This window comes from Schistocerca gregaria, chromosome 9 (genome assembly GCF_023897955.1).
Source record: "Schistocerca gregaria isolate iqSchGreg1 chromosome 9, iqSchGreg1.2, whole genome shotgun sequence".
In the NCBI taxonomy this organism is placed as follows: Eukaryota; Metazoa; Arthropoda; class Insecta; order Orthoptera; family Acrididae; genus Schistocerca; species Schistocerca gregaria.
Window position 1 is genome coordinate 192,198,652 of NC_064928.1, and position 10,465 is coordinate 192,209,116.

The 10,465-nt window shown below is 43.7% G+C and overlaps 1 protein-coding gene across 2 annotated transcripts in view; it reads right to left on the bottom strand.

Moving 5' to 3' along the window:
* Nucleotides 1–10,034, bottom strand: part of LOC126291982 (cytochrome P450 4C1-like) — a 167,196-nt gene extending 157,162 nt beyond the window's left edge. For both annotated transcript variants that reach the window (XM_049985739.1, XM_049985738.1), the window contains exon 1: nt 9,975–10,034. The gene's annotated coding sequence lies outside the window, so the exon portion shown is untranslated. The remainder of the gene's footprint in view (nt 1–9,974) is intronic.
* Nucleotides 10,035–10,465: the final 431 nt, after the last annotated feature.

Consider the following 10,465-nt stretch of genomic DNA (forward strand, 5'->3'; position numbering starts at 1 on the left):
ACGGCGGCGGTGCACAAATGCTGCGCAGCTAGCGCCATTCGACGGCCAACACCGTGGTTCCTGGTGTGTCCGCTGTGCTGTGCGTGTGATCATTGCTTGTACAGCCCTCTCGCAGTGTCCGGAGCAAGTAAGGTGGGTCTGACACACCGGTGTCAATGTGTTCTTTTTTCCATTTCCAGGAGTGTACTTCCTTTGTTTTCGGACTGCATTTCCTTAGGATTCTTCCACTGTATCTCAGTCTGCCATCTGCTTCACCGACGATCAACTTTATATAATCATTCCATTTTAAATCACTCCTAATGCCTAGTCCCACATATTTTATGCAATTAACTGCTTCCAGTTGCTGACCTGCTATATTGTAGCTAAATGATAAGGTATCTTTCTTTCTCTGTATTCGCAGCACATTACACTTGTCTACATTGAGATTCAATTGCCATTCCCTGCACCATGAGCCACTTCGTTGCAGGTCCTCCTGCATTTCAGTACAATTTTCCATTGTTACAACCTCTCGATATATAGTACAGCATTATCCGCAGAAAGCCTCAGAGAACTTCTGATGTTATCCACAAGGTCATTTACATATATTGTGAATAGCAACGGTCCTGCGACACCCTCCTGTGGCACACCTGAAATCACTCTTACTTCGGAAGACTTCTCCCCCTTGAGAATGACATGCTGCGTTCTGATATTTAGGAATTCTTCAATCCAATCACACAATTTGTCAGATTGTCCATAAGGTTAGCAGGCGAGGAGTTTGTTTTGAATCTGATAAAAACAACAGCGAAACACAGCAGACCGTGTAAAGGAATACAAGTTAAAATTATAGTTAAAATTATTGAGAATGGAGTGCTGTGGGTGCAACACCATTCACAGTATATGAAGCTTGCACCTGAACTAAAGAACAGTGGGCGAAACGAAATAGATTCTCTGCTCATACGATGCAAATCAGATGAAACTAAAACCTTATCGAATGAACAGAAAATTAAATTAAATGTCGCTGTATTTTAATTCAAGCCTGGCGTGATTATGTTAACCGGATAGAAGTCCTACCGCATAGAACTTACAGCCAAGCTACCTATGGTGTCCCGTGGTTCAAAAGGGAGGCTGTCAATCAGGAACTTCAGAAGAGGATACAGTGGCGATTTACAGAGCCTTCCCTTTCGCCATACAGCAGACCATTATTAGCTGTGGTCAAGAGTAGTGGCAGGGTGCGCCTTGTTCTTGATGCACGACCTACCAACAAAATAATTGTTCCGGTAAGAACCAGGCCGGAAGTTTTAAAGGAGCAGCTACAGAAATTCCACGGGGTTCGGTATCCGTCATCGATAGACCTCCGCTATTCATTCTAGCAAGTGGCGCCCTCAGAAGATTCGCGGAAATACATTGCTCTGTCTTCGCCGGAAGATGGTATCAATTTCGAATGCCTCACTTCGATCTGAATGTCAGTGCCGGAGCAAAAGCAATCAGTGTAATATTACATTATTTTTTTAAATACCAGTAATATAAGATAACCCTAATACTAATTGCACCGGATGTTTTTAAAGGAGGAGTTAGGTTTAAGATGGATGAAATTGAAGGTGTTATGTTCAATTAAATTTGGAGCTACGTGTGTGATACTCCATCCTAGTACCTTTCATTATATTCATAATTTTGATGATGGATGACATTTATGTACTATACAAGGTTTTTTTATAAGGCTTAGTAAACCACTTAAGCAAATCTTAAAACAATGTATTTATTCCTGTGTGATCAAAGTTTCATTGTCTTTTTGAAATATCGAGTGCAGATGGAATGGTAGTTGACAGCTCTAGTGGAAGTAGAGACTGGTCAATGTATTCTCAAATCCATGGCCACCTACAATATTTTCCTCTACATTTTAGAAAGTATATTCTACTAATTAGTGCGTACTTCTTTCATAGAGGCCCCTTAGTTTACTACCATAAATAGCACAGAAGATAAAAAGCAGTCATGGTAATCTCATCTGAATCTGAAAATCGATCGAAATATACCCACTTTACGGTACAAAAATCCATAACAATTGGAGATATTTCTTCGGGTAAAAATTTCATTGTTGCACAGTAATGTTTACAGTCCAATTCTGGCTGATAATAAGCTTAGGAGAAAGACTAGGCAGTGGATAGCGTAGGAGTGTAGGGGACGATGCGGGAGAACCGCACCGCTGTACTAGGAAAGGTCCTAGCGGAGGTGGTTTGCCATTGCCTTCCTCCGACCGTAATGGGGATGAATGATGATGATGAAGACGACACAACACCCAGTCATCACGAGGCAAGAAAATCCCTGACCCTGCCGGGAATCGAACCCGGGACCGCGTGCTTGGAAAGCGAGAACGCTACCACCAGACCATGAAGTGCTGACTTTGCATGCAATAGGGAAGGTTAAAAAAAATCGGGTGTAAGGGTACCGCATGCTCTGAGCCAAAATCACAAAAATTATCAGGTGGACAAATGTCCGTCTTTGCTTGCTCGTCATCAATTGGCTCGTGAACAATACCGACTGTTACGGTATGTTACTGGTGACGAGAAATAGTATCTTTAAGCTAACACAAGAAAAATAAAGGAATTGTTGAGCCCAAGCAAAGCAGCAACTCCCTGTACAAAGATCTGCACGCATACACGAAACATAATGTTATGCATGTGGTGGGACAACGACGGTGTTGTGTAATACGAATCGCTTCCCCGAGGGGCAACCACTACTGCTGGCACTTATAGTCCACAAGTGAGACATCTTGCATAACAGTACAAGAACAACGACCAGAAAGACTGCGTGATGTGTTGCTACTCACTCCACGATAATGTCTGCCAGCTTTCTACACTACTGGCGATTAAAATTGCTACACCAAGAAGAAATGCAGATGATAAACGGGTATTCGTTGGACAAATATATTATACTAGAACTGACATGTGATTACATTTTCACGCAATTTCGGTGCATAGATCCTGAGAAGTCAGTACTCAGGACAACCACCTCTGGGCTCTGGCCGTAATAACTGCTCTGATACGCCTGGGCATTGAGTCAAACAGAGCTTGGATGGCGTGTGCAGGTACAGCTGCCCAAGCAGCTTCAACACGATACCACAGTTCATCAAGAGTAGTGACTGGCGTATTGTGACGAGCCAGATGCTCGACCACCATTGACCACACGTATTCATTTGGTGAGAGATCTGGAGAATGTGCTGCCCAAGGCAGCACTCGAACCTTTTCTGTATCCAGAAAGGCTCATACAGGACCTGCAACATGCGGTCGTGCATCATCCTGCTGAAATGTAGGGTTTCGCAGGGATCGAATGAAGTGTAGAGCCACGGGTCGTAGCACATCTGAAATATAACGTCCACTGTTCAAAGTGCCGTCAATGAGAACAAGAGGTGACCGAGACGCCAGTAAGGTGGCGATACGCCAGTAAGGTGGTGACGAATACGCGTTTCCAATGTGCGTTCACCGTGATGTCGTCAAACACGGATGCGACCATTATGATGCTGTAAACAGAACCTTGGATTCATCCGAAAAAATGACGTTTTGCCATTCGTGCACCCAGGTTCGTCGTTGAGTACACCATCGCAGGCGCTCCTGTCTGTGATGCAGCGTCAAGAGTAACCGCAGCCACGGTCTCCGAGCTGTTAGTCCATGCTGCTGCAAACGTCGTCGAACTGTTCGTGCAGATGGTTGTTGTCTTTCTAACGTCCCCATCTGTCAGCTCAGGGATCGAGACTTGGCTGCACGATCCGTTACAGCCATGCGGATAAGATGCCTGTCATCTCGACTGCTAGTGGTACGAGGCCGTTGGGATCCAGCAGTGCCTTCCGGATTATCCTCCTGAACCCACTGCAGGTAACACCGGTCAGCTGCTGTTTGTGTATGAGAAATCGGTTGAAAACTTTCCTCATGTCAGCACGTTCTAGGTGTCTCCACCGGTGCCAGCCTTGTGTGAGTGCTCTGAAAAGCTAATCATTTGCATATCACAGCATCTTCTTCCTGTCGGTTAAATTTCGCGTCTGTAGCACGTCTGGCCACCTCTGGCCGTAATAACGGCCTTGATACGCCTGGGCATTGAGTCAGAGCTTGGATGGCGTGTACAGCTATAGCTGCCCATACAGATTCAACACGATACCACAGTTCATCTAGAGTAGTGACTGGCGTATTGTACGGGCCAGTTGCTCGGCCACCATTGACCAGACGCTTTCAGTTGGTGAGAGATCTGGAGAATGTGCTGGCCAGGTCAGCACTCGAACATTTTTTGTAGCCAGAAAGTCCAGTACAGGACCTGCAACATGCGGTCGTGCATTATCCTGATGAAAAGTAGGGTTTCGCAGGGATCGAATGAAGGTGGTGGTGGTGATTAGTGTTTAACGACCCGTCGACAACGAGGTCGTTAGAGACGGAGCGCAAGCTCGGGTTATGGAAGGATTGAGAAGGAAATCGGCCGTGCCCTTTCAAAGGAACCATCCCGTCATTTGCCTGAAGCGATTTAGGGGAATCACGGAAAACTTAAATCAGGATGGCCGGAGACGGGATTGAACCGTCGTCCTCCCGAATGCGAGTCCAGTGTGCTAGCCACTGCGCCACCTCGCTCGGTTCGAATGAAGCGAAGAGCCACTGGTCGTCATACGTCTGAAATGTAACGTCCACGGTTCAAATTGCCGTCAATGCAAACAAGAGGTGACCGAGACGTGTAACCAGTGGCACCCAATACCATCACGCCGGGTGATACGCCAGTATGGCGATGGCGAATACACGCTTCGAACGTGTGTTCACTCCGATGTCGCCAAACACGGATGCGACCATCATGATGCTGTAAATAGAACAAGGATTCATCCGAAAAAATGACGTTTTGCCATTCGTGCACCCAGGTTCGTCGTTGAGTACACCATCGCAGGCGCCCCTGTCTGTGATGCAGCGTCAAGGGTAACCGCAGCCATGGTCTCCGAGCTGATAGTCCATGCCGCTGCAAACGTCGTCGAACTGTTCGTGCAGATGGTTGTTGTCTTGCAAATCTCCCCATCTGTTAACTAAGGGATCGAGACTTGGCCGCACGATCCGTTACAGCCATGCGGATAAGATGCCTGTCATCTCGACTGTTACGAGGTGGTTGGGATCCAGCACGGCATTCCGTATTACCCTCCTGAATCCACCGATTCCATATTCTGCCAACAGTCATTGGATTTCGGCGAACGCGAGCAGCAATGTCGCGCTACGATAAACCGCAATCGCGGTAGGCTACAATCCGACCTTTATCGAAGTCGGAAATGTGATGGTACGCATTTTCCTCCTTACACGAGGCATCACAACAACGTTTCACCAGGCAACGCCGGTCAACTGCTGTTTGTGTATGAGAAACCGGTTGGAAACTTTACTCGTGTCAGTACGTTGTAGGTGTCGCCACCGGCGCCAACCTTGTGTGAATGCTCTGAAAAGCTGATCATTTGCATATCACAGCATCTTCTTTCTGTCGGTTAACTTCGCGTGTGTAGCACGTCATCTTCGTGGTTCAAAAATGGCTCTGAGCACTATGAGACTCATCTGCTGTGGTCATTAGTCCCCTAGAACTTAGAACTACTGAAACCTAACTAACCTAGGGACATCACACACATCCATGCCCAAGGCAGGATTCGAACCTGCGACCGTAGCAGTCGCACGGTTCCGAACTGCGCGCCTAGAACCGCGAGACCACCGCGGCCGGCATCTTCGTGGTCTCGCTATTCTAATGGCCAGTAGTGTACTACACTGACAATAATCACTATTCAGGAGGTGGGTCCGGAGGTCATATCGCACCCACGCTACTCACCTGATCCTGCGCCCTAAAATTTTCACCTTTTCGGCTCCATTTCAAGGAACTTCCTTTCCGGATGAAAATGCTTTCCGAAAATGGCTCGACGAGCGCCTTTAACCACGTGTTTTCTACAGTTGCGAAATCGAAAAGTTACCCCAGCGGTGGGTGGTTGTTTTAAACAGTGATGCTAAGAGTATCTGTCGCACTTATTAAAATTATGGAAAGTCACTACGTACTTATACACCAACCCAATAACAAGAAAATGGCAGCTAAAAAGACAGAAATAACGACATAACGATCTTCACATAGCACAACAACGGGAGCTAAAAAACAAACAATATTGTCAATTTCGAAGTCAACATGCGAATCCATAAAGTTGGGTATTTTCCTTCGTGTTCATTGTTGAAAAGAGTAGTTAACCCATTGGCCTAAACAACCGGCTCACAACGGATCGCATGTTTCAAGTCCGTTACAAATAAGTTCCGGGAATTCAGCCAGGTAACACTTTCAGCGACCGCCGATAATTCGGCGGAGAAGACCCCGCCATTTTCAAGGCAAACTGCAACGGACAGGCGACGCACATGCAAATTTAAAACCGCTATTCTCAGACTGATGCAGAAAGATAGCACACATACTGAACACTAGTGCTACCAAAGATAACACACACACTGAACACTAGTGCTACCAAAGATAACTCGCGAGTTCGTAGTCCTACTATCGATACCTCTGACTTTGGTCATCTTTGGTGGCACTAATGTTCAGTGTGTGTGTGTTATCTTTCTGCATCAGTCTGAGAACCAAGGTTTTAAATTTGCATGTACGCCGCCTGTCCGTAGCAGTTTGCCTTGAAAATGGCGGCGTGTTCTCCCGAAGAAATATCGGCGGTCGCTGAAAGTGTTACCTGGCTTAATTCCCGGAAATTATTTGAAAGTTGTACACGCCAGGAGAAACTCAGGTTTCTAGTCCGTTAGTACACAACTGGCAGTGAGGCGAACAGATCATTTATCGCTGTGATTCTTCTCTGTTAATGAATGACACGCCATGTTATATACCATTGGAGTGCTAAGAAATCGATTTGTGTACAATACATTAGATTTCTTTCCCATATTTTTCGAGATAAAGGCAATCGTTTCCAGGTTTTTCTAGCATCCCCTTCCCCACAATCCCATCAAGGAAACACCCTCTAGAAATCGTGTAGTGTGAAGAAAGAAAGTGATATACGGCGTGAGTGTGAGAAATGTCTCGTAGCGTTATACATGCCTGTATTTTTTCGGTTTTACCACACCAGCAAAAACTTCTAAAACAATACTATCTTCACTTTTCATGAATTCAACAAATAGTAAGGTTAGATTTATAAAGAATCCCTATCAAAAAAATTATATAATTTTGAGAAAAGTGTGTACGGCAATTAACGTTGATCTAAGCCCTCGCTCACAATTTTTAGTCTTTTTGATCAGATTCCAACACTTCTATGAGTGCCTTTATCAGAAATTAAATATTTAAAGTGTCCTATAACAATTTTACGGGATATCTTTTATTGTAAAAGTGTAAATACTGACTAATAGTACAAGAATGAGACAGTAAAATAAGTATCAAGCCAGAAAGGCTTTAGTCACAAAATTTTTATAAAGAATACATGAAAGGCGAGTCACTGTGGGATGCTCATTACGTATATAGCCACAGGTAGCAACAGACTGACGCGCCAGCATTAGGAAGTGCGGGAAGGTGAAAATTACACCAAGAGTGCCATCTGGTAGCCGTAAATGTAAGTAGGCTACTTAACATGTAAAATGTAGACAGCTGAATATTAAAATGAACAGTAATTAGTACATGAACTCATAGGCAAATTTTTATTTGATAACAGCAGACATGGTAACTTTTTGCTTATGTAAAAGCATAGAAATACAGTTTGGAGACCGAAAACTGATTGACAGTACAAAAAGAAGCAGTATTTACACGTCACTTATAAAATAAATATTAAGCTAAAAAGCTTTAGTCACAATTTTAAAGTAGAATGCGTAAGACGAAATATTCTGATTTTCATAAATTTAAATAAATATTTAATTTAATATTTAAATTTAAATAGTAAACACTGGATCGATGTGGGCGAAAATATTAATACGTCACTGGGTTAAAGAAACTGCTTAGAGTAATTGTTAGAGTCCGATACTGTCAATAATACGCTTAGGAGAAAGACTAGACAGTGGATAGAACCGCTACTGTATCCTCTTCGTATCAACAACAGCGAATATTCGTAAGGTCGCGTACGTGCATTTGACACTGCGTCAATCTCCTTATGTAAAATGCAACGTCCTGACTGACTGACTCGTCAATTCCCAGCCCCAATCACTAAGGATTGAAACTTGAAGTTTGGCGAAGGTGTGGATCTTATACTGTAGGCGTCGTTTAAGATGAGATTTATCGAAATTCCAACCCTAAGGGGGTGAAATAAATGTAAATGTCATCGGGTAGACCGTTCACCAGGTGCAAGTCTTTCGATTTGACGCCACTTCGGCGACTTGCTCGTCGATGGGGATGAAATGGTGATGATTAAGATAACACATCACCCAGTCCCAGAGCGGAGAAAATCTCCGACCCAGCCGGGAATCGAACGCCGGTCCTTAAGACTGACATTCTGTCGCGCTAACTACTCGGCTACCGGGGGCGGATAGGAGGTGAAATAGGAGATGAAGATTTTGGTAAAATGTCGCTGTTAAGGCAATTTTGAAGCTAGAATTTCGAAAAATTTTATTTGGTTCCTAGGTCAGACATAAAAAAATACATGTTTCAGCGTTTTTTTTTTTTTTTTTTTTAAGTTTAACCCTGTGAGGGTGAAATTGTAGGTGAAGCTTTTCTTGGAATATTTTTAAAGCTGCATCTACGAACATTGGTATCTGACTTCTCGGTTAAAAATAAAAAAAACGTGTTTCCCTGTTTTTCGAAATGGAAACACTGAGGGGGTGAAATATGGGAAGACTCTTTTTTATTTGAGGATATTTCATTATGAAAGCATATTAAATCTAAGTCTATGAAACCTTAAATTGGCTTCTCAATGAGAAATTAAAAATACGTGTTTCACTGTTTTTGGTAATTCTACCCCTATGTGGGTGAAACGGGGGATGAAAGTTTTTATGGAAATATTCCGTTGTGCAAGCATTTTTGAAGCTAAATCTACGAACATTTGTATTTGGCTTCTCTGTTAGTAATAAAAGATACGCATGTCAGTTTTTGGAAATTCAACACCTAAGGGGATCAAATAGGGTCACTCTGATTCACTGGCTCGTCTTCGCCAGCCGAAACCGCTAAGGATACGAACCCGAAATTTGAAAAGGGTGTGAATCTTATACTTTAGGTGTCATTTAAGAAGGAATCGTCCAAAATTCCACTCCTACGGGGGAGGAATGGGGGATGAAAGGCTTTCGGAACGTATGTCGCTATTAACGGAATTTTGAAGCTAGAACTAAAAAAATTGGTATTTGGTTTCTCAGTCAGAAAATAAAAAATACTTCTTCCAGATTCTTTGGTAATTCAAGCACAAAAGGGAGGGGGGGGGGGGGGTAAAAAAAAAGGACTGAAAATTTTTTGGGAGGAATTTTAAAGCTACGTCTTTGAAAGCTGGTATTTGACCTAAAAATCACAAATAAAAAATATACGTGTTTCGTTGTTTTTGGAAATTCAACCCGAAAGGGAGCGCATTAGAAAATGTTTCGTTATATTAAAAAAAAATTTTAAAGCTAAATTTATGAAAAATGGTGTTTCATTTCTCGGTTAGATATAAATAAATGTTAGTTAAGAGATGAAATTTGCTACGGAAATATTTCTACAAGAGCGTACGATGTACGATTAACAAAAACTTTGCACTCCAGGTACCAGAATCGCTTTTCAGTCAGAAAGACATTCGGAAAGGACCATGTTCATTTGACCTTAATAGCGAGAAAAGCTCAGGTTTTGCAATTTGTGAACAGCATAAAAATTCGACAACATAAAATCGAAAACAAAAAAAAGTATCTCTGCAGGCCGTAAGTCTACGCGAGCAAACCAGCAAATGCTTAGTTCTTAATTAAACAAAGAAGGCCAGTACGAACGGTCACAGCTTTGTTTGACCAATTGGAGGGCGTTAGAAAGACTGAAAAATGAACTGGCACACGCTTCAAAATAGAGTGTCGCGTGGGGGTCGTCAGCTCACTCACCGAGCAGACTCGCTCGCTAACAGCGCACGCAGACTGCGGCGGCAGGCAGGCACAGAAAGCTACTGACTAGAGGATCGCTAACGCGCTCCACGTTACGCTTACGCTACGTCTGTAGGCGTGGTTTAGTTTGGCGCAGGCACGAAACCCATCATACCGGTTTGCCACGCGTGACCTCGCCTCTAGCTACAGACCGCCAGAGGTGCCGGGTAACTTCTAGAAAATGAAAGTAGCAAATTCGAGGTTTGAGGCCGGCCGGGTTGGCCGAGCGGTTCTAGGTGCAACAGTCTGGAACCGCGCGACCGCTACGCTCGCAGGTTCGAATCCTGCCTCGGACATGGATCTGTGTGATGTCCTTAGGTTAGTTAGATTTAAGTAGTTCTTAGTTCTTGGGGACTGATAACCTCAGAAGTTAAGTCCCATAGTGTTCAGAGCCATTTGGACCATTTTGAACCAGGTTTGTGAGGGGAAATATTTCAGTTGATCGATGAAAA